The sequence below is a fragment of the Hipposideros armiger genome, unplaced genomic scaffold, assembly GCF_001890085.2.
Source record: "Hipposideros armiger isolate ML-2016 unplaced genomic scaffold, ASM189008v1 scaffold_82, whole genome shotgun sequence".
NCBI classification, from domain to species: Eukaryota; Metazoa; Chordata; class Mammalia; order Chiroptera; family Hipposideridae; genus Hipposideros; species Hipposideros armiger.
Window position 1 is genome coordinate 3,885,887 of NW_017731432.1, and position 19,975 is coordinate 3,905,861.

At 39.5% G+C, this 19,975-nt stretch overlaps 1 protein-coding gene and 1 pseudogene across 2 annotated transcripts in view; one reads left to right on the top strand and one right to left on the bottom strand.

Annotated features, from left to right (window-relative positions):
- RNF220 (ring finger protein 220) overlaps positions 1-19,975 on the top strand; it is a 222,140-nt gene that overhangs the window by 27,039 nt on the left and 175,126 nt on the right. The gene's annotated exons all lie outside the window — the stretch shown is intronic.
- Positions 7,696-8,070, bottom strand: LOC109383341 (60S ribosomal protein L31 pseudogene; annotated as a pseudogene).

Consider the following 19,975-nt stretch of genomic DNA (forward strand, 5'->3'; position numbering starts at 1 on the left):
TGCAACAGGAAGCCATAAAGTGTTTTAAACAGGGAGCAGTACCCTGTTGTGATTTATCATTTAAAAAGATTACTCAGGCTGCTGTGTGAATAACAGTGTTAGTAAAAGAAGACCTGTGTAAAAAGCCTACTGCAGTCATCTCAGTGAGAGAGGGGGGAGGAACAGTGTCTTAGACTTTTTGAAATATCCATAATGTCTTTCCTGTAGTAGGTACTCAATAAATACTAAATAAATAAATTTATAAAGCACTAAGTTCCAAAAAAAAAAAAGAAAGGAAGGAAGGAAGGTAGGAAGGAAAGAAGGAAGGAAGACTGCAACAGAGCAGGTGTTCAACAACATGGCGTTAAGTCAAGAGGCTGTCTTTGGAGTTTAACAGATAGGGCTTTAGTTGAAGCTCTGGCCCTTATGAGCTGTGCTGCTTTGAGACAAGTAATTTAAACTCTTTGAGTCCCTGTTTCCTTGTCTGCAAAATGGGAATGACCTGACTTACCTTTTTGTTTTATTGAACAAATTAAATGAGATAATGTATTTATAGTATGGTGCCTGATCCACAGTAGCCGTTCAATAAATGGTGACTATTATGGTTAGCAGGACATGAGGTAGTGGTCAGTGAAGCTTTGATGTGGTTGTAGCCATGGGGAACAGGCATCTGATGTTCCTTAGGATATCAGGAACACTTTGGACGTTTTCACAATTGAGATTCTGTCCCCTGAATCTAAACTTTCGCTGGCCTTTGAGGAACTGGATTTTCAAGTCTAAAGAGGAAAATGTATATAAGAAGAGAGCTTTGGAAAGAGAAAGTTAGGGTTAGAGTATTTTCTCAGCTCAGTTCTTCCCTCTGATTTTAGAAGTCAAATCTCCTGTCCCTTCATTTCCCAGTTGAACAGTGAAGTCCAAAGGTATGTGCTTCCTTCACACACGAAGTAGCTACTCCTTGAAGCAAGTTTCCAGTTTCCTCTGCAAAAGCTTCCTGGGGCACAGGGAGCTCTCATCTTGTACCTAGTTAAATGCCTCAATTCAGGATGCATCATAACTGTTGGACTCTGTAAATCATTTGACCCTCTGGGGCCCCAGCAATGACCATTCTGAATCCACGAGAGTGGAGCTAAAGACAGCATTTATCCTTAGTGGGGATGTAGCTCCTTCTTTGGGGGTGATATATTTTTCTTAAAGTTTTCTTGCAGAGTGTGTTATTGCTTGTGTGTGTGTGTGTGTGAGAGAGAGAGAGAGAGAGAGAGAGAGAGAGAGAGAGAGAGAGAGAGAGAATGAGAGAAAATAAAAAAGGAAGAAAAGGCTCGACAGCGAACAGAAACTGTTCGCACAAAGGCCTGGGGAGGGAGTCACAGGGGGAAGACAAGGAAGTGATTTTGCCCAGTTTAAATCCCACTTGAACTGTGGTTTCTGAGTCCTGAACCTTTTGAGGTTCAAGTTGAGTGCACTCTTGACAAAACGTGATTTTCTGGTTCACATCAAAAAGGCTTTAAAAAACTTCGAAGTCTTTTCCTTGGGACATCAAACAGCCCTCAACAAAGCATGGTGCTGATGAGATGCGTGCAAATGAACAGATTAAATTCTCCTGTGAGGATTAGATTCTCCCTCAGAAGCATGTGAAGTTGGAAACACAGGAGACGCAGCTATGCCAAAACATGCTCTCACGTGGGGACCCCACAGTGCCCTTGCGCCTGCTTACCCGAGTCCCTCCTGGGCCTAGAGACTGACCTTATTTGTTATAAGGTTCACATAGGAGTACCCAGGGAATTAGAAACTGAAAACAAACTCTTCTGTATTCTCTGTCTTGCCTAAGGCAACACTTATGTCCCCCAATAAAAGGTGTAAATTAACTTAGAAAAGATAGGTCATTCCTTTGAAAAATTGTCAGTTGTCTTGGTGGCTTAGAGCAGAATTTTCCTTATTGAACCAGCCTCAGTCTTTAGAGAAATAAGGACGAAAATGCCTACCGCCCTATGGTAAGTGGACTAGCAGACTTTGGGATTGGTGTAGCAAACCAATAAATGCTGCAGAATTTGTTACCAAGGGAGCAGCTGAAGCTGAAGTCGACTGCATGGACACAGCTGTCTGTGCAACAGTTTCTGACCTGAGCAGCTAAAATATTAATGATTAGCATTAAGGAGGAGCAACTCTGCCTGAGACCACTCTCCTGAAGAAACCATAATTAGCAATTAAAATATATTTAAAAAACTGTTCCAACCAGCAGCTTCTAAATAAATAATTGTCACTGCTGATTGAACTTGTTTTATTTCCCTGTGTTTTTCCCTCCCCCCCTCGCCCCCCTGCATAACTTACAACCCTGTAAATGCTCAGTAGCTGTTAATATGATTCTGTCAATACGTTTACCATGGTGACTTGGGCTGTATTTGGTGAGCATTTGAAGAAATCAGTCACTGGTTGGAGGGAGGAAAGACAAGCTGTCGATATCCGGGAGAAATGCTAATAACCCTGGTGACAAATCATCCTCTGGATTCTCCAAGGGTTAAGAAAAAGCACCTCATAGACATGGGAGCTCAGGGCTAAGTGGTGGTGACTTGTTAAGAAGCGCAGACATTAGCTGTCACAGACCTGCCGTGTCCTTTTCATTGCCTCACTTTGTACCTCTCAAAGCCACAGATGAGTTTGGGAGAAAACGGGCCTGGATTTTGGATTTTGATTCCCCTGTTTTTTAACTGTGTGACTTTGAACAATCATGAACCTCCATTTTCTTATCTGTGAGTTAGAGATTGTAACACTTAGACATATAAGGGGGTGGGAAAGGCCTTGCACAAAGACATCACTCACTGCATCTCCAACTCTTCTGGAAAAGTACACAAATGATAGAAGAAAATAAACTTCTGGCCCCAGCGTTGTAATGATGTATAGGAAGTGTAACATTTGGAAGTCTTGTGTTATCTTAATTTTTTGTGAATTTTGCATTCTGGGTTTAATTTACCCAAATAATGTTTTCATATGCTTATTATTAAGTAAAATTGATGCTCTGAGACAAGTCATTAATTCAACACATATTTATTGAATGCCTATTGTGTGCCAAACAATTCAAGATACCAGGGATACAGCTGTGAATAAAATAGGTAGGGTTTGGGCTTCTAGTGAGCTTATAGCTGCATCAACCAGGAAACCTAGGCCTGGATATTCTCAGATTTCCTGTGACCCATTTGAGGGGACACCAAACCCCACACCAGAGAAGCCTGGGGAGGACCTTTTACTGGCTCTCTGTAATGATTTTAAGTGGGGAGAGCGAAACATCTATATAGAGAGAACCATTAATATTTTGGCACATATCCTTCCAGATGCCTTTTTATGAGTAGATAGATAAGTTGACAAATATTTTTATATAAGTAGGATCATGCTAACATGCTAGCTTATGACTTTCTTTTTCACTTCTTTATTTATTATAAATAATGTTCCATGTCAATAAATATAGATCTAGATCATGCTTAATAGCTACTTAGTTTTCCATTGCAGGGATGTATCACATTTTATTTAAACAATCTCTGGTTATCTAATTAGGTGTTTCCATCTTTTCAGTGTTATAAACAACACTAGAGAACACCTTTGTAAGTTCACCTTTGTCAAGTGTCTGATCATTTTCTTAGGGTATATTCCTAAAAGAAGAATTGTTCAATAAAAAGTATGCATATTTAAATTTTTTTGCTTATTGCCAAGTTACCTATGATGCTCTTATCAACACATTATGATAAAACTTTTTAATCTTTGTCAATGTAATAGGAAAAAATGCTATTTTGTTTAATCTGCATTTTTTTTAAAGATTTTTATTGGGGAATTGGGGGGATGGGAACAGACAAGTTGCTGTCATTTTGTTCTTCAGTCTAGTTGTGGAGGACATTGCTTCACTGGCCCAAGTTGGCACCATCATTGCGCTCTTCCCGGGCGAGGCAGATTAGTCGCCGGCTTCTGGACGGCTGCTCACAGCTGCTGCTGGCCACTCACGCTGGCTGCTGGCTACATATGGTAGTCCATGGCAACCCACTGCCACAGGGGCTGCAGCCTACGCCGTCACCGGTGACTCACGGCAGCCCAGCTCCAGGCTGAGCTGTTGTTCAGCATCTTAGCTGTGGAGGGCAGTGTCACTGGCCCTCATATGTGGGATCCGAACCGGGGCCCTCTGGTGTCCCAAGCCAGTTCTTAACCATCGCGCCACTCAGCCAGCCCTAATCTGCATTTTTTTAGTTACTAGTGAAGTTAAGCCTTTTTAAAATGTTTATTGAGATTAATTGATCTTCTTTTCTGAATTGCCTATTCTTTTCCTTTATCCATGGGGTGTCCATCTTTCTCTTGTTGATTTTAAAAGCTCTTTTTATAACAAGGATATTCATCCTTTGTTATCTATAATATATGTTGTATATTTTTTTCCCAGTTTATCATTTGTCTTGACAGAGAGCCAGTGATATGATGGTAGAGTTTTCTGTGGTTTTTTTTTCAAGATTTTATTGGGGAATCGGGGAATGGGAACAGACAAGTTGCTGTCCTTTTGTTGTTCAGTCTAGTTGTGGAGGACGTCACTTCACTGGCCCATGTTGGTATTATCATTGCGCTCTTCCCAAGTGAGGCAGATCGGTCGCCGGACACTGGGCAGCCACTCACAAAAGCGCACCCCAGCTGCCGGCTAGCCCCACTGCAGCCTACACCATCGCTGGCGACTCACGGCAGCCCAGCTCCAGGTCAAGCTGTTGTTCACCATCTTAGCTGTAGAGGGCTCAGTATCACTGGCCCTATTGCAGGATCCGAACCAGGGCCCTGCTGCTCAGAGCCAGTGTCCCAAGCCAACTCCTAACCAATGCACCACTTGGCCGGCCCATGATGGTGGAGTTTTGTTGTTGTTTATTTTGCATATAGAAATTTTTCATTTTTAATGAAGCATTTTATTATTCCTTTCCATTTTAGTTTCTGACTTTTAGCTTATCCTTAGAAAGGCATAAGGCCACTTCTAATCAACCCTTAAAGCTATTTAAATATGCAGTAGTTATCTCAAAGATAACAGTGCCCAACTCAGAAAAAGTCTAAATCCTAAATTCCTATGGATCTCCAGCAAAGGGAATGGAAGATAAGAGGTATCCAGACCTGAGAGAGGAAGTCCATAGGACCCCAAGATAACTGATGAAGCTTATGACCTAATGGAAAACACAGACAGACAGTAATCAAAACAAAATCTGATAAGAGATATAATAGGAGAAGTGTAGAGGATGCCATGGAAGATAACAAAGGGGAAACCCGAGTCTAGGGTCTCAGGATATGCATCCTAGAAGACTGGATATTCAAGTTGAGATTTCAAAACTGAGTAGAAGTTAGCTAGGTGAAGAGTGGGGAAATATACTTCATGCAGGACAGTGGCAAATGCAAAGATCTACAGTCTAAAACTGTAAGTTATGGGAGCCAGTAGCCATATGGGGGCTATTTAAATTTAAGTTAATTAAAATTAAATAGGATTAAAATTTTATTTCCTTAGTCCCACTAGCTATAGTTCAAATGTGAACTACTCACATGTGACTTAGTGGTTATTAGAGTGAACAGCTCAGGTACAGAACTTTTTCATCCTGGCAGAAAGTTCTATTGGACAGCACTGTGGAGCAAGAACTTGATGTATCCGGGGAACTGAAAAGGGTTCACTCTAGCAGGTACGTAACGTGCAAGAGAGGGGAGTGGGGAAAGATGAAGAGGGGATAGCAAAGAATGAAGGGACTTAGTCAAAGCCGCCCCTAGTATTGGGGTTGATGTTCCTTGCCTGTTGTAGAAGAAGTGCAAGGGAAGCAGGGAAATAAATGGAAGTTATCACATAACAGCCCAACAGGTGAATGTTATCTCCATTTTAGAGACAATGAAGCTGCGACTCCGAGAACTTAAGACATTTAACCAACACACAGCTAGTTAGAGACAGAACTGGGATTCAAAGTCAGACCTGTCTGATGCCAAAAACCCGTGCTCTTTCCCTGTATTCTTTCAGTAGACCAAAGAAAGCTCTACTGAGTGATCTCCTAGATCAGGATGGAAAGGATTCTAACTTAGACTCCTTCTTAACTTGCTGCTTCCTCTGTTGAGGGAGTATTGATCACAGGTGAGCTTGGAACCCAGCCTGGAAGTACAAGAGAGAGCTCAGAGGCAGAACTTTCTTTGGAGCCTTTGACCTCTTGTTTTCTGAGTCTGAAAGAGAAACTCCTTCAGCTGCCCTAGAGACCTTGACATTAGCCAAATTCAAGGGGCAGCTCTGCCTAGGGGCTGATCCTCAGAACCAGGACTTGATTGCCTAGAAGAACAGCCAGCTTGAAAAACCCCATCCGAAATCTGGCAGGGGAATTCATGAGTATCGGAATATATAATTAGATTCACACCCTGACCTAGAACCTATTGTGGTGGCTACTTCCAAGATAGTATCTTTGGGAAGAAGGAATGCTGATACCCAGTGAAAGGTGAAAGTCCTTGCCTGAGTGCCATCCTCTCTCGTCCAGCATTTGAGAGAAGAGTGTGTTAGCCCATGCCTGCCCCTAAGCAGCCATAAGGAATCAGGCTTTTAATTTGCCGTCACAGCTCCAGGCATTTTCTAAACCATGGAAAGTCATGCCTGGCAGGATATTAAAGAGAACATCATAATCAGAATGTGAACTTGGGATGGGTCTGTTTCCTAAGTCCAATACCTAGTATTTTCTAGGGTGAACATGATACCTTACAATCTCTGAGCTGGTATGACTGAATGAAGGGGAAGATAAAATGTATGATCATACAGTCGGGAGTAATGAGGATGAATGAGAGATACAAGTAAGGTGATAGATAAAAGGATTAGCCTTGGAGGTAAGCAGTAAATCTAAGAAAAGGAGAAGAGAAAATTTTAAATGGATGGGGAGGAAGATGCTAGTGGCTTCTACCTTAAAAGTAGGAAGCAAGAACTATGGAGAAAAGGATGGAGGAGCAGTTGGAAACAGTATGCGGAGGTTTGTGGTCTCTGTTGACTGTAGTGCAGAGAATAATCGAGATATGCTAGTAGGAGTTAGCAGCATTTCATCATTCATCCCACAACTTTATTTTTTTTTTAAAGGTTTTATTGGGGAATTGAGGGAGGGGAACAGACAAGTTGCTTTCCTTTTGTTCTTCAGTCTAGTTGTGGAGGACGTTGCTTCATTGGCCCATGTTGGTATTATCATTGTGCTCTTCCTGGGTGAGGCAGATCAGTTGCCGGCCTCTGGACGGCCGCTCACGGCAGCTCTTGGCAGCTCACGCAGGCTGCCGGCCACTTACACTGGCTGCTTGCCACTCACGGTAGCTCATGGCAGCCCAGCTCCAAGTCGAGCTGTTGTTCACCATCTTAGCTGTAGAGGGCACAGTGTCACTGGCCCTCATGTGGGATCCGAACCGGGGCCCTGCTGCTCAGAGCTGGCATCCCAAGCCAGCCCTTAACCAACGTGCCACTTGGCCAGCCCCCACAAATTTATTGAGTACCTGCTATATGCTATGAACCTCTAGGTAATCAGAATCCAAAGTAAACAAGACCCAGCTTCTACCTTAAGCTTACAGATCTTGTGGGGAACATAAATATGTAAATAGCCAAATACATTACATTGAGGTGAGTATTTCAAGAGGGGTAAGTACAAGGTATAGTTCACAGGAATAGTACTCAGCCTAGAATTATGTCAGGAAATACTTTCTTTTCAGTTTCATAACTATATTTGACAATCAGCAGTCAGTTCTCATCCACACTGGCTGTAGATTTTTGAAAGTGGCGAGAGGTACATAGGTAACCAGCGTATAGAACTTATTTCGTGAATTGTTGTCCTTATTATGTTTTCTGGACAACCTCACACAGATACGGCATGGGGCATTCCTTATTCCCTTGGCCCAGGCAGCTTTGTTGAGTCTGGTGACATTGCCCACATCGGGAGTTCCCATCTCCTTCATGGCAAATTTCCAGATCTCTTTGAGTACCCAAGGAGCATGCTTTTCGAAGCTCACTCCATGGATGCACTTGTGAATGTTGACACTGTATTGTCTGGTCACTACCTCGTTGATGGCAGAACAGCCTTTCTTACCTCCCTTCTTTGTAGGAGCCATCCTGCTAGACCCAGGTTGTAAAGTAAGGAGGCCTTCCATACTGTCTTTATACTAACGGAACCCAAAATTATAACTCCAGGCGTGACCTTGTCTTCTAAGCTCCGCACTGGTGTGCACAATTGCCTACCTGATGTCTTTGGTTGGATGTCTAAAAGACATTTCAAGCATTATGTTAGAGTCTAAGTTGAGCTCTTGAGTCTCCTTTCCTCTTTAAAAACAAAACACAATTAAAAATAATCTTGCTTCTTCACTACTTTTCCCCACCTCAGGTAATGGCATCACCATTTATTCAGTTGCTCTGGCCAAAAAGTTAGGAATCATCCTTGTTTCCTCTCTTACTTCTTACCCAGGTACCCTCTTACTCTACTCTCATGCCTGGTGGAAGTGAGACATATCAAATTGGTAGTGGTTCAAGGCACACTGAACTATTTAACATTTTTGAGACCTAGATTTAAAATGATCCGGATTCAGACCAAATATCTCTGCTGCTGAGATTCATACATGTATATCTAGCTGCCTTCCAGACACCTTGGATGTCATAAAGGCACTTCCAACACAATAAGACCAAAACTGAACTTACCGTCTTTTCCCACCAAACCTACTTCTCCCCCTATATTACCTAGTTTGATTTATCACACTAACAGTTATTCAAACTAGAAACTTAGGCTCCCTCCATTACCTCACTCCTCATAGCTAACCCATTTCCATGGCCTAACAATTCTACTTATTAAATACCTTCATCTGTCCTTTCTCCCGTCTCCCTAGTTCGTGCTCTCATGGTATCTTACCAAACTAGACATTCTCACCATTCTCTGCTTCGGTGTTCTCTCTCTTCTAGTTTATGCCATACACTGCTGATAAGGATCTCTCTAACAAGCAAAGCTGTTCATGTCATTTTCCTACCTAATACTCCTCATTCCTATCACGAAATAGCCAAGACACTTCAGCCTCCCTTTCCAGGCTCTTTTCTCACCATTCTTCTTCTCTTAACTTCTATCTTAGTCATAGTAAATTAACTGCCATTCCCCTGACTATGCACTGTTCTCGCATACGTCTGTGAATTCTGGACATACTCTTTTCCTTCCTATATTGGCTGGGCCAATTCCAACCAATGTGGAGCCTTCTCTGATTATTTTTTAATTTTCAACAATAATAGCTTTCCATGTATAAACACATCTAGCAGTCCACAGCTGTTAATGTGCTTTTTGGTTTCTCCCCAATTACATTCATTTTTTTCTTTTATATTGTGAAATATAACACATAAAGAAAGATGCACAGAACATATTGTACAGTTAAACAAATAATTATATGGTGAACACTCATGATATCACACCCAGCTCGAGCAACTGAACATTTCCAGGATCCGAGAAGCCCCCGTATGCTTTTCCTTGATCTCAGCCCTTCCTTCCCTTACTTGGATAATCACTATCTTGACTTTTATGATGATTATTTTCCTGCTTTTCTTTATAATTTTATTACTTATGTATGCATCCCTAAAGAATATAGTTTAGTTTAGCATTTTTGGATACTTATGTGGGTGAAATTGCTTTTTTGTACTGTGTGGGTCGTTTCTTCTGTTCATCTCTAAGTTTGTAGGATTCATCCATATTATTGCATGCAGCTAGAGTTCATTCATTTTTATTGCTGTGTAATAGTCCATTGTGTGAATATACCCTGATTCATATATCCATTCTAGTGGTGATAACACATTTGGGTTATTTCTAATTTGGGGTTCTTATGAAAAATGCCACTATAAACATTTTTATATGTATCCTGCTGTACAGGACATGTGTTTCTTTAGGGTAGAAATCTGGGAGTAGAATTGTTTTCCAAAGAGCTTCTACCAATTTGTTCTACTGGCAGCAGTGCGTGAGAATTTTTGTTGCTCCTTATTCTCACCAATACTTGGTATGGTGAGACCTTTTAATTTTTGCCAGCCTTGTGGATATATAATGATTTCTTAGTATGGTTCTTATTTACATTTCCCTGGTTACTGATAAGGGAGAGCACGTTTTCATATGTTTATTGGCCATTAGAATTTTCTCTTTTGTGAAGTCCCTGTTTAGCGTTTTGCTCAGTTTTCTACTGGGCTGCCTCTTCCCTGATTTCTTCACATAGGCTTAAGTATTTCTCCTTCTATTCAACCATTGTTCTTGGTGATGATCTCCTGTAAATGTACCCTGTATATTCTAACTGATCTCCTTATTTCTAAACTCAGATGCTTTTATTCCATCCTCTTCAGAGCTACCAGAATTCTGTTTGTAAGGCAAATCCTGTTCTTGGAATTCCCACGGCCAGAACCCTTCAGTGACTCCTCGTGGCCCCCTGGACGGCACAGCCCGGAAGGCCCCCCATCATCTGCTCTCTGCCTAACAAGCCCCAGCTCTTGCTGGTCCTCTCAACCCCCTCCTCCCTCTTTATTTACTATACCTTCCATCGCTACTAAACCGCTCAGTTTTCTTGAACACCCAAAATTGTTTTATGCCTACCTTTGCCAGAGTTATTCTTTTTCTTCCCTTTGCCTTTAATTGGGAGGATACCTACTCATCTTTTTTTTTTTTTTTAGAAATTTTATTGGGGAACAGTGTATTTTTCCAGGACCCATCAGCTCCAAATCAAGTCTTTGTCTTCAGTCTAGCTGTGGAGGGCGCAGTTCTGCGGCCCATGTGGGAATCGAATCAGCAACCTTGGTGTTATGAGCCTGTGCTCTAACCATCTGAGCCAACCAGCCACCCCCTATTCATCTTCTTTAAAGCTCAATTCAGAGGTCACTTCTTCAGTGAAACCTTTCCAACTCTCTCATCCGTCATAAACCTCTCTATCGTCTGTCCTCCTACTAAATACACTCTGTGTTATTATTTCCAGTAGGGCACCCATTTATTGCACTTACAGGTTACTATACCTGTCTCCCCCATCAGACTGTACCTAAGCCCTCCAAAGGCATGTGAAGGTAGGGAAATGTCTTCTTCCCCTTTATGTTCTCAGGGCCTAGCACAGTGTTTGGCACAGAGCAGGCAGTGGTAAAGAGTAGAAATTTTTATTAATGTCATTACTATTATTGTGATAGATGTGTTTTCCTTATGAGATTGTGGATTCCTTGAGGGCCTGGTGCCTGGGTGGCATGCAGTGATATTTGTCTAATGAATGAATAACTTCTGAAAACAACAATTGCTTTAAAGTGATATTTGGAGTAGGAATGTACAAGTCCATGGGCATTACATTTGTAGAGAAATGATGCTGATTTACATCTGTCTCTTAAGGATGGAATTTTAGGCTCAAACTAATTCAAAGGAAAATTTTATAAGAAGAAATGTAAAATTTTATGCTTGGGTTAAAAAATGTAAGCTGTAAAAGTAAAAATGGGAAAAGCTTAACTTGTCAGTTCATATGGAAAAGGAGTGCAAATCTGTTATATGATATTGTCCTTCATCTAAAAAAGTTAAGTTTTTGCAGTGGATTAAAATTTATGTGTGAGTGTGACTGGAAAAAATGAAAATCTAAGGAACACAGTGCTTAGAGATTATCCATGGTTAGCACCGATGTCTGCTGTCTGAAGAGCTTGTCCCTGTTACAGGGAAATCGCGTAGATGGCCCAGCTAAGACTTTCCTTGCTCAAAAAGATTGTCTGACTGTTCCTTGGAGTAACCATTTTATAACTGTTTTCAACACGACACAATGGGTGAAGTTCATGTGCATGGCTCTCTGTCCTAGACACACCTACCTACAGTGATGTAATTTCTGATCCTCCAGCTCTGCCTCCTTCTCTTTCTGTTCCCCTCGAGAAAGCGTATCATAATGAAAGTGAGCAGGTGATGTTATTGTAGTGATAACCTGGATCTGCTCCTGGTTGCATTTTCTAAAAAGTCAATCAATTCTCAAAACTTCAAAACTTTAATTATTAGTGGTAAGAAATTACTATATTTCTCGCAACTGACATCTTGGTTAAGAACCAAGATGTGTACAGTGGAATATTTTATTTGTAGAATGAGAGATTTTGGAGTCACACCAATTGTGATTTATGGGCAGTTCAGTCACTGCCATGTGATGCTAAGCTAGTTGCTTAATATCTCTGAGTTCCATCTGAAAATTGGTCTATTTTATAAGTCAGAACTGTAAATAATTGTGTAAAACACCCAGCATAGTGCCTGCTTCTTCAATATCTCAAACCTGTGTACGTATCTCTCCCTGCCCCCCGCCCGTCCCTGTTTTAAGCTGCTAGTATCTATGTTCTGAATTACAGCAGCAGCCTTCTAACTGGTCTTTTGCCCCCAGTTTTGCTTGCCCTGTTTTTTTCAGAGGAAAGGATATTCTGACAGGCTGACTTGAACCCTTAACAGGTGTATCCCTGGCATGAAAACAGGTATGTAGCTACCATTTATGAGTGCCTATCACATGATGGGCTGGTCTAGTGTTTGATGCATTATCTCATTTAATCCTCACAGTAGCCTGTGGAGTAGGTATCATCACTTACCTTCTACAGGTTGGAGGTTGGAGAGGTTGAGTGACTGGCCATGGCCACTCTGCTAGGAATTGAGGAGCACTATGTGTGTCCACAATGATCTGGTTCCAAAGACGCTGCTTTGACCCCAGTTTCAGGCTGCCTCTGCACTGGACAATCAGAGCCTGGTGCTGCTAAACATCCTAACCCTATCACTCCCTGTGCTCTGATTCTGGGCTTACCGTGCAGCCTCCTAGGAATTGGACTTTGCATGCAGGGAGATGATGGTGGATGCAAATATTTGGTCATATATTAATAAACTAACACTAGTTTTATGCTTCAGCTTTTATGATGTAATGGACATGCAAGAGCCTTCCTGCATTCCCTCAATTCTGAGAGGGTGGAATTTCTGGACCAGCAAGGCTGAGGGCCGGATTTTGGACTTTGATAAATTTGCCAAGGGAAATACCACCTGGTTTGAGTCTTCTGGCAGGCAGCCTGCTGCTCCAAGCTACAACTTTCGATGCCTACAATTAACCATGATGAAAAGTCTTTTATTTGGTTTGAAACTTGACTGCTTTTATAGACTTTTCGATAATAACAAAGATGAAGACTCTGTCTACAGTTGGTTTCCTGAGACTTAGGCTAGCCTCTGTGAATGGCTACTCATTTCTTAGTGCTTTCTCAAACATTCAATCAACAAACATGTTTTGAGCCTTATAACAAGGGGGAGATACAAGGACATTTAGTATTTTACCGTACTTGCGGTGTAATTGGGAACATTAGACATGCAAAAAAGAAATGACCAACAGTCAAAAATACCAGATCACCGTACTTTCACATAATAAGCATTCTATGACTCAAATGGGTTTGAAGTGACTGATATAATGTGTGCCTGGAGCTTATGTGGTAGCTCGATAAATACTTGTTGAATGATTATTGAATGTTGACCTCCCAGATACCACTCTCTAAATAGACAGTTTCCACTCCTTATCTCTAGCTCTGACCTCTTGAAGAAGCTGCAGACTTGTGATATCCAACCACTCACTAGCCAGCTCCATCTGAATGAATATCCCATCAGCATCTCAATCACAGCATATCAAAATTGATTTTATTAGCTTTCCATTTTTGGAGAGACAGTATAACCTTGGGGTTAAGAGCATGGAGCTGGGGATATTAGTTTGAATCGCAGCTCCCATACTTAATGGCCGAATGACCTTGGGAAAGTCTCTAACCTCTTCTTTCCTTGTGTGAGGAAATATAGGGTTGTTCTTAGGATTCGATGAGATAATGGATACAAAGCATTGAACATAGTTCCTGCTCATAGTCAGTAATCATTAAATGTTAGCTATTGTCAGAATTTCCCCCGAACTTCCCATTTTCCTGATTTGGTAATGATACCATTATCCTCTCCAACCCTCCCCCTTCACCTCATCTCATCTCATTAGTTACCAAAAACCACATGTTCTACCTTTTATTACCTTTCAGATTATGATTCATTCAACATGCACTTATTCAACTTCTGCTGAATACCAAACACGTTGCTAGGCTCCAAAGACACAGCCATCAACACTTCCCAGTCTCTGTGTTTGTGGAGGCAGATACATAGTTGCAGCCTTCAGATGATCTAAGTAATAGATATGCACAAAGTGTGTTCAAAAGAGCCTGAAAGGAATGTCTCTTCCACCTTCAAATCCAATGCTCTCACCTAAGCCTACATCATCTCTTACTGTAGCTATTGTAGGGGTTTTTCTTTTTTCATTCATTTTGAAAATGTACAAGTAAACCAGAAATACATGTTCAGTGTAAAAAAAAAAATTACAGAATAGTTGCAAAGTAAGCATCTCTTTTACTCCACTTCTTTAATCCTACTCTCCCCACCCCACAAAGGTAAGTACTGCTTACAGTTTAGTATGTACCCTTCCAGACCTTTTCCTGTTTATGCATGTGTACATTTATGTAGATAAAAATACAGTTTTTTACATAAATGGGATCATACCATAAACATACTTCTTGCTTTCTTCACTTAACAGTGTATCTTTAAAGTAGCTCCATGTTAATACATAATAGCATTACCTTATTCTTTTAACCCCTAAACACTATTTCATATTTTGTAACTACTATGATTTGTTCAGTTATTTCCCTATTGAAAGCTTTTCACTTGCTTCCAGCTTTTCACTATTACAAATGGCCATGCTGCAGTGAACTTTTTTGCACATAGGTTTTTATGGGCATAGGCAACGATTTCTGCAAGTAAGTTTCTAGGTGTGGAAATGCTGGGTTAAAAGATGTGAGAATTTAAATTTGTGTTAGAGTGTGCTCAATTACCCTCCAATAAGACTGCATCCATTTACACTTCCATCCAACAGTAAATGAGGATACTCATTTCCCCACATCTCACCAACACTGGATATTATCAGTCTTCAATTTTTGCCAATCTAATGAGTAAAAAAAAGCTATATTAATCTTTTATAGATTTGTATTTCTGTGGTTACTAGTGAATTTGAGCATGCTTTCATATATTTATTGATCATTTGTATTTCTTCAGTGAATTGCCTGTCTGTATTATTTCTCTATTTCTCTACTAGATTGTTGTCTTTTTCTTATTGATTTGAAGGCTTACATCATTACATTATGGTATTAATTCTTTCTAGGTTATATATGTTACAAATATTTTTTCCAAGTATATTGCTTGTCTTTATTTACATCGTCATACATCATACAAAAGGTTTTCTTCTGTAGTAAAATATGTCAGTCTTTTCTATTATGGCCTCTGAGGTTTGTGTTTTTCTTAGAATGGTATTTCTACTCCCAGAAGATTTTATATGTGTAATCTTTTTCCTTTCAATACTTTCATAGTTTTATTGTCTAAGTTAGATCTTTAATACAATTAAAATTAATTTTTATCAATAGTGTGAATTAGGATTATAACTTTCTTTTTTTTAAGAGCATTTCCAGTTGTTCCAACAATTAAACAGTCTGCCTTTTCCACTGATGTGAAATGCCAGGTTGTACGTAGGTCTGCTTCTGAATTCTAGACAGCTCTCTTTGATTTTTTTTGGTCAATTTTTGTGCCAACACCATGTTGTTTCAATTATTGTAGCATTATAGGATGATTATATACCGTATGGAACCCAAAACTGCATATTCTACCTTTTTACTATCTTTCTTTTTTCTTTGTCACATTGTTTTTCTTTCTCATAATTTTCTTGACGGCTTTTGTACATTTCCTCTTCAGGTGAACTTTAGAATAAATGTGCCCAGTTCCATAAAATATCCTATAAGTATTTTGATTGGAATTTCATTAAATTTATAGTTTAATGTGAGTCTCATCCAAGAACATAAAGTATTTTTCATTTATTTATGTCTTCTTTTCATATCTTTCAATAAACTTTATAGTTTCTGCATATGAATCTTGGATACGTTAGTGAGTTTAGGCACATATATTTTGCAATTTGCTTGGTATTATAAATATTTTCCATTACATTTTTCTGTTTGGTTATAGTTGGTGTGTAGGAAAAGGAGTGATGGTTGTTGTTGATCTTTTATCAAGCTTCTACTAAAATCTAATATGTTTCGAATTTTTACAATTAATTCTTAGATTTTTCTAAGTTGAAAATTAAGTCACATAAATAGTGACTGTTTCATGCTTGCCTTTGTAATATTTCTATTCCTTTCTTGCTTGATTGCTTGCTTTTTTTTTTTTCTTATTGCACTGCTAGGACCTCCAGTGCCATGTTTCATAGTTGCAATGATAGTAATGAAAGCAGTTATCTTTGTCTTGTTCCTGACTTTAATGGGAATAGTGAATGCCCTTTATCAAATAAAAGAAATTTTCTTCTATTACTGGCTTGCTAAGAGTTTTTACAGTATCATTTTGTTTTTTGTTTACTTTCTTGCTTCTTAAAATCAGGAATGGACATTAAAATACATTACTTTTTAAAGTATCTTTTTGTGTGGTGATTATAGTTTTTCTCCTTTACTAATGTAATGGATTATATTATTCGACTTCCTAATATATAGAATCATCCCTTACATTTCTGGATAAATCTTATCTAGTCATGAAAATTGTTCTTTTAAGAACAATTAAGTTTAAGAAATTTGCACTGATGCTCTTACATAAGCTGGTAGTGTTCTTCGTTTTCTGTTTTCTATGTTGGAGTAATATTAGTTTAGGACAATGGTTCTCAAACTTTTTGGTCTCAGGATGATTTGTACTCATAAAAGTTACTGAAGATTTCCCAAAGAACTTCTGTTTATGTAAGTTTCCTATCAATATTAGAAATTAAAATGGAGGAAAATTTAAAATGCAAAAGTATACAAGCACACATTTCATTAATTGCCAGAGAATTACATCATCACATGGCATTTCCATAGTCTCTGGAAAACTCCACTGTACACTGTGTGAAAGAATGAGAATAAAAAACTTAAAACATTTTAATAATGTTACCAAAATAGTTTTGCTTTTATAGACTCCCAGAAAGAGCCTTAGGGATCTTCAGGGATCCTTAGACCAGACTTTGAGAACGTTTGGCCTAACAGAATGAGTTATAAGTTTTTCATTTTTAATCTGTACTAATATAAATAACATAGAAATTATTTATGGCTTGAAGGTAGAACTCATCGGTAAATTATTGGAAACTGATGGTTTTGGGAATGGTTTATCTTTGCTTACCATTTTAATTTCCCCTATGGTTATTGGCCTCCTCAGGTTTTATATCACCTCTTGAGTCAATTTGTACATTTATATTTACCTAGAAAATCATATAATTTTATGTAGTTTTTATTTTTTAAGTACAAAGCTATATTTACATTAATACTTTTTAGATTTTCTTTGTGTCAGAATTAAACTCCCTTTATATTTCCAATATTGTTTGCCTGTTTGTTTTCTCTTTTATTCTCATTTGGGTTTGCTAAAGATTTATCTATTTTATTGCTGTGTATTGGTGTGTTTTAAAGACTCAGTTTTTTGTATAACTAATCAAGTTTATTATTTTTTGTTTGTTTCTACATCTATCTTTATTGATTTCTTTCTTTTATTTTGGTGAGTTTATTTTATTATTTTTTATTTTTTTAAATATTTTTATTAAAATATAGCTAACATACAACATTATATTAGTTTCAGGTGTACACCAGTTATTCAACATTTATATATCTAAAGAAGTGATCACCATGATAAGTCCAGCAACCATATGACACTGTACCATGCTATCACAATATTATAGACTATATGTCCTGTGCTGTACATTACATCCCCATGACTTATTTGTTTTATACCTGGAGATTTGAACCTCTATTCCCCTTCAACTTTCCCCCCCTTTTTAAATTTTCCAATTAAAATTGACAGTCAATATTATTTTATATCAATTTCAGGTGTACAGCATAGTGGTTAGACATTTGTATAATTTAAGAAATGATCCCCCTGACTAGTACCCACCTGGCACTATACATAATTATTACCATATTATTGACTATATTCCTTATGCTGTACTTTACATCCCATGACTATTTTGTAACTACCAATTTGTACTTCTTACTCCCTTCACCTTTTATACCCTGCCCCCAACCCCCTCCCATCTATCACCCCAACAAATCTAGTACCCATAGGTCACCATATATAGTTATTACAATATTATTGACTATATTCCTTATGCCATACCCTACATCCCCATGGCTGCTGTGTAACAACCAATTTGTACTTCTTAATCCCTTCCCCTTTTTCACTCATCCTGAACCCCCTTCCCATCTGGCAACCATCAAAATGTTTTCTGTATCTATGAGTTTGTTTCTGTTTTGTTTGTTTATTTTGTTCTTTAGATTCCACATATAAGCAGAATCTCCTTGCATCTGCCTTTCTCTGTCTGGCTTACTCCACTCAGCACAATACCCTCCAGGTCCATCCATGCTGCTGCAGATAGCAAGAACCCATTCCCTTCCCTGGCTGAGCAATATTCCATTGTATATATGTACCACCTCCTCTTTGTCCATTCATCCACTGATAGACACCCAGGCTGCCTCCACATCTTGGCTATTGTAAACAGTGCTGCAATGAACATATGGATGTACACGTCCCCTCAAAGTAGTGTTTGGGTTTCTTTAGATAAATACCCTGAAGTGGGATTACTGGGTCCTTCTTTGTCTCTTGTTATAGCTTTTGGTTTAAAGTCTATTTTGTCTGGTATAAGTATTGCTACCCCAACTTTATTTTGTTGTTTTATTTTTTCATTTCCATTTTCATGGAAATATCTTTTTACATCCCTTTACTTTCAGTCTGTGTGTGTCTTTCAATCTGAAGTGAGCCTCTTGTAGGCAGCACATGTAAGGATCTTGTTTTCTTATCCATTCAGCCCTCCTGTGTCTTTTGATTGGAGCATTTAATCCACTTACATTGAAAGTAATTGTTGATAGATATATAGCTATTGCCATTTTATTATTTCATAATTTTGATTTTTTTTCCCATCTTAAAGAAGCCCCTCTAACATTCCTTGGAATACTGGTTTGGTGATGATGAACTCCTTTAGCTTTCTCTTGTCTGGGAAGCTTTTATCTATCCTTGGATTCTAAATGATAGCTTTGCTAAGTAGAGTAATCATGATTGTAGGTCCCTGCTTTTCATCACATTGCATATTTTGTGCCAATCCCTTCTGGCCTGCAAAGTTTCTGTTGAGAAATCAGCTGATTCTTATGAGAGCTCCCTTATAACTTACCTTTGCAATTCTAATTATAATGTGTCTTGGTGTTTGGGTTCATCTTGTTTGGGATTCTCTGTGCTGCCTGGGCTTCAATGTCTATTTCCTTTGCCAGGTTAGGAAAATTTTCAGTCATTATTTCTTCAAATAGCTTCTCAATCCTTTGCTTTCTCTCTTCTCCTTCTTGTACCCCTATGATTCAAATGTTGTTAAGTTTGATAGGGGAGTTGGGTGCGGTGGGGTCCCAGTGAGTCAGCAAGGTGGAGTTCTGGATCTCACTAGACCAATCAGATTCAGATTTGCTGTAAGTGTAGGGCGCAGGCTCAATACAGGAAAGATGGTGCCTGCCTGCCAGCTACACAGGAGAAGGACACCTCACAGGGAAAATGCTGACTGTCCTCCAGCCCTTGACCGGAAGCCATGCAACTCAGCCTGCCCCCCATATGTCCCCAACACCCCCCTGAGTCACTGTCCCTCTGCTGGACCCCAATGTGAGTGCCTGGGAGTAAGTGAGTCTGTGCACAGGCCCGTTAGGAGGATGCCTGGGTTTCCCGCCACCTTCCATCCCACCGGTTGGTCAGAATCCCCACTGTTTTTCACAGCCAGATGTGGGAGCTCCTTTTCCTGGCACCGGTACTCTGGGCTGGGGAGGCCAATGTGGGGCTGGGGTCTCTCGTTCCTCTGGGGGAAACCTCCACAGGCGAAATATTTCCTCCGGTCCTCAACCACAACATGGAGGTTTGGGGTTAGACAGTTCTGTGTCTCCACCCCTCCAACC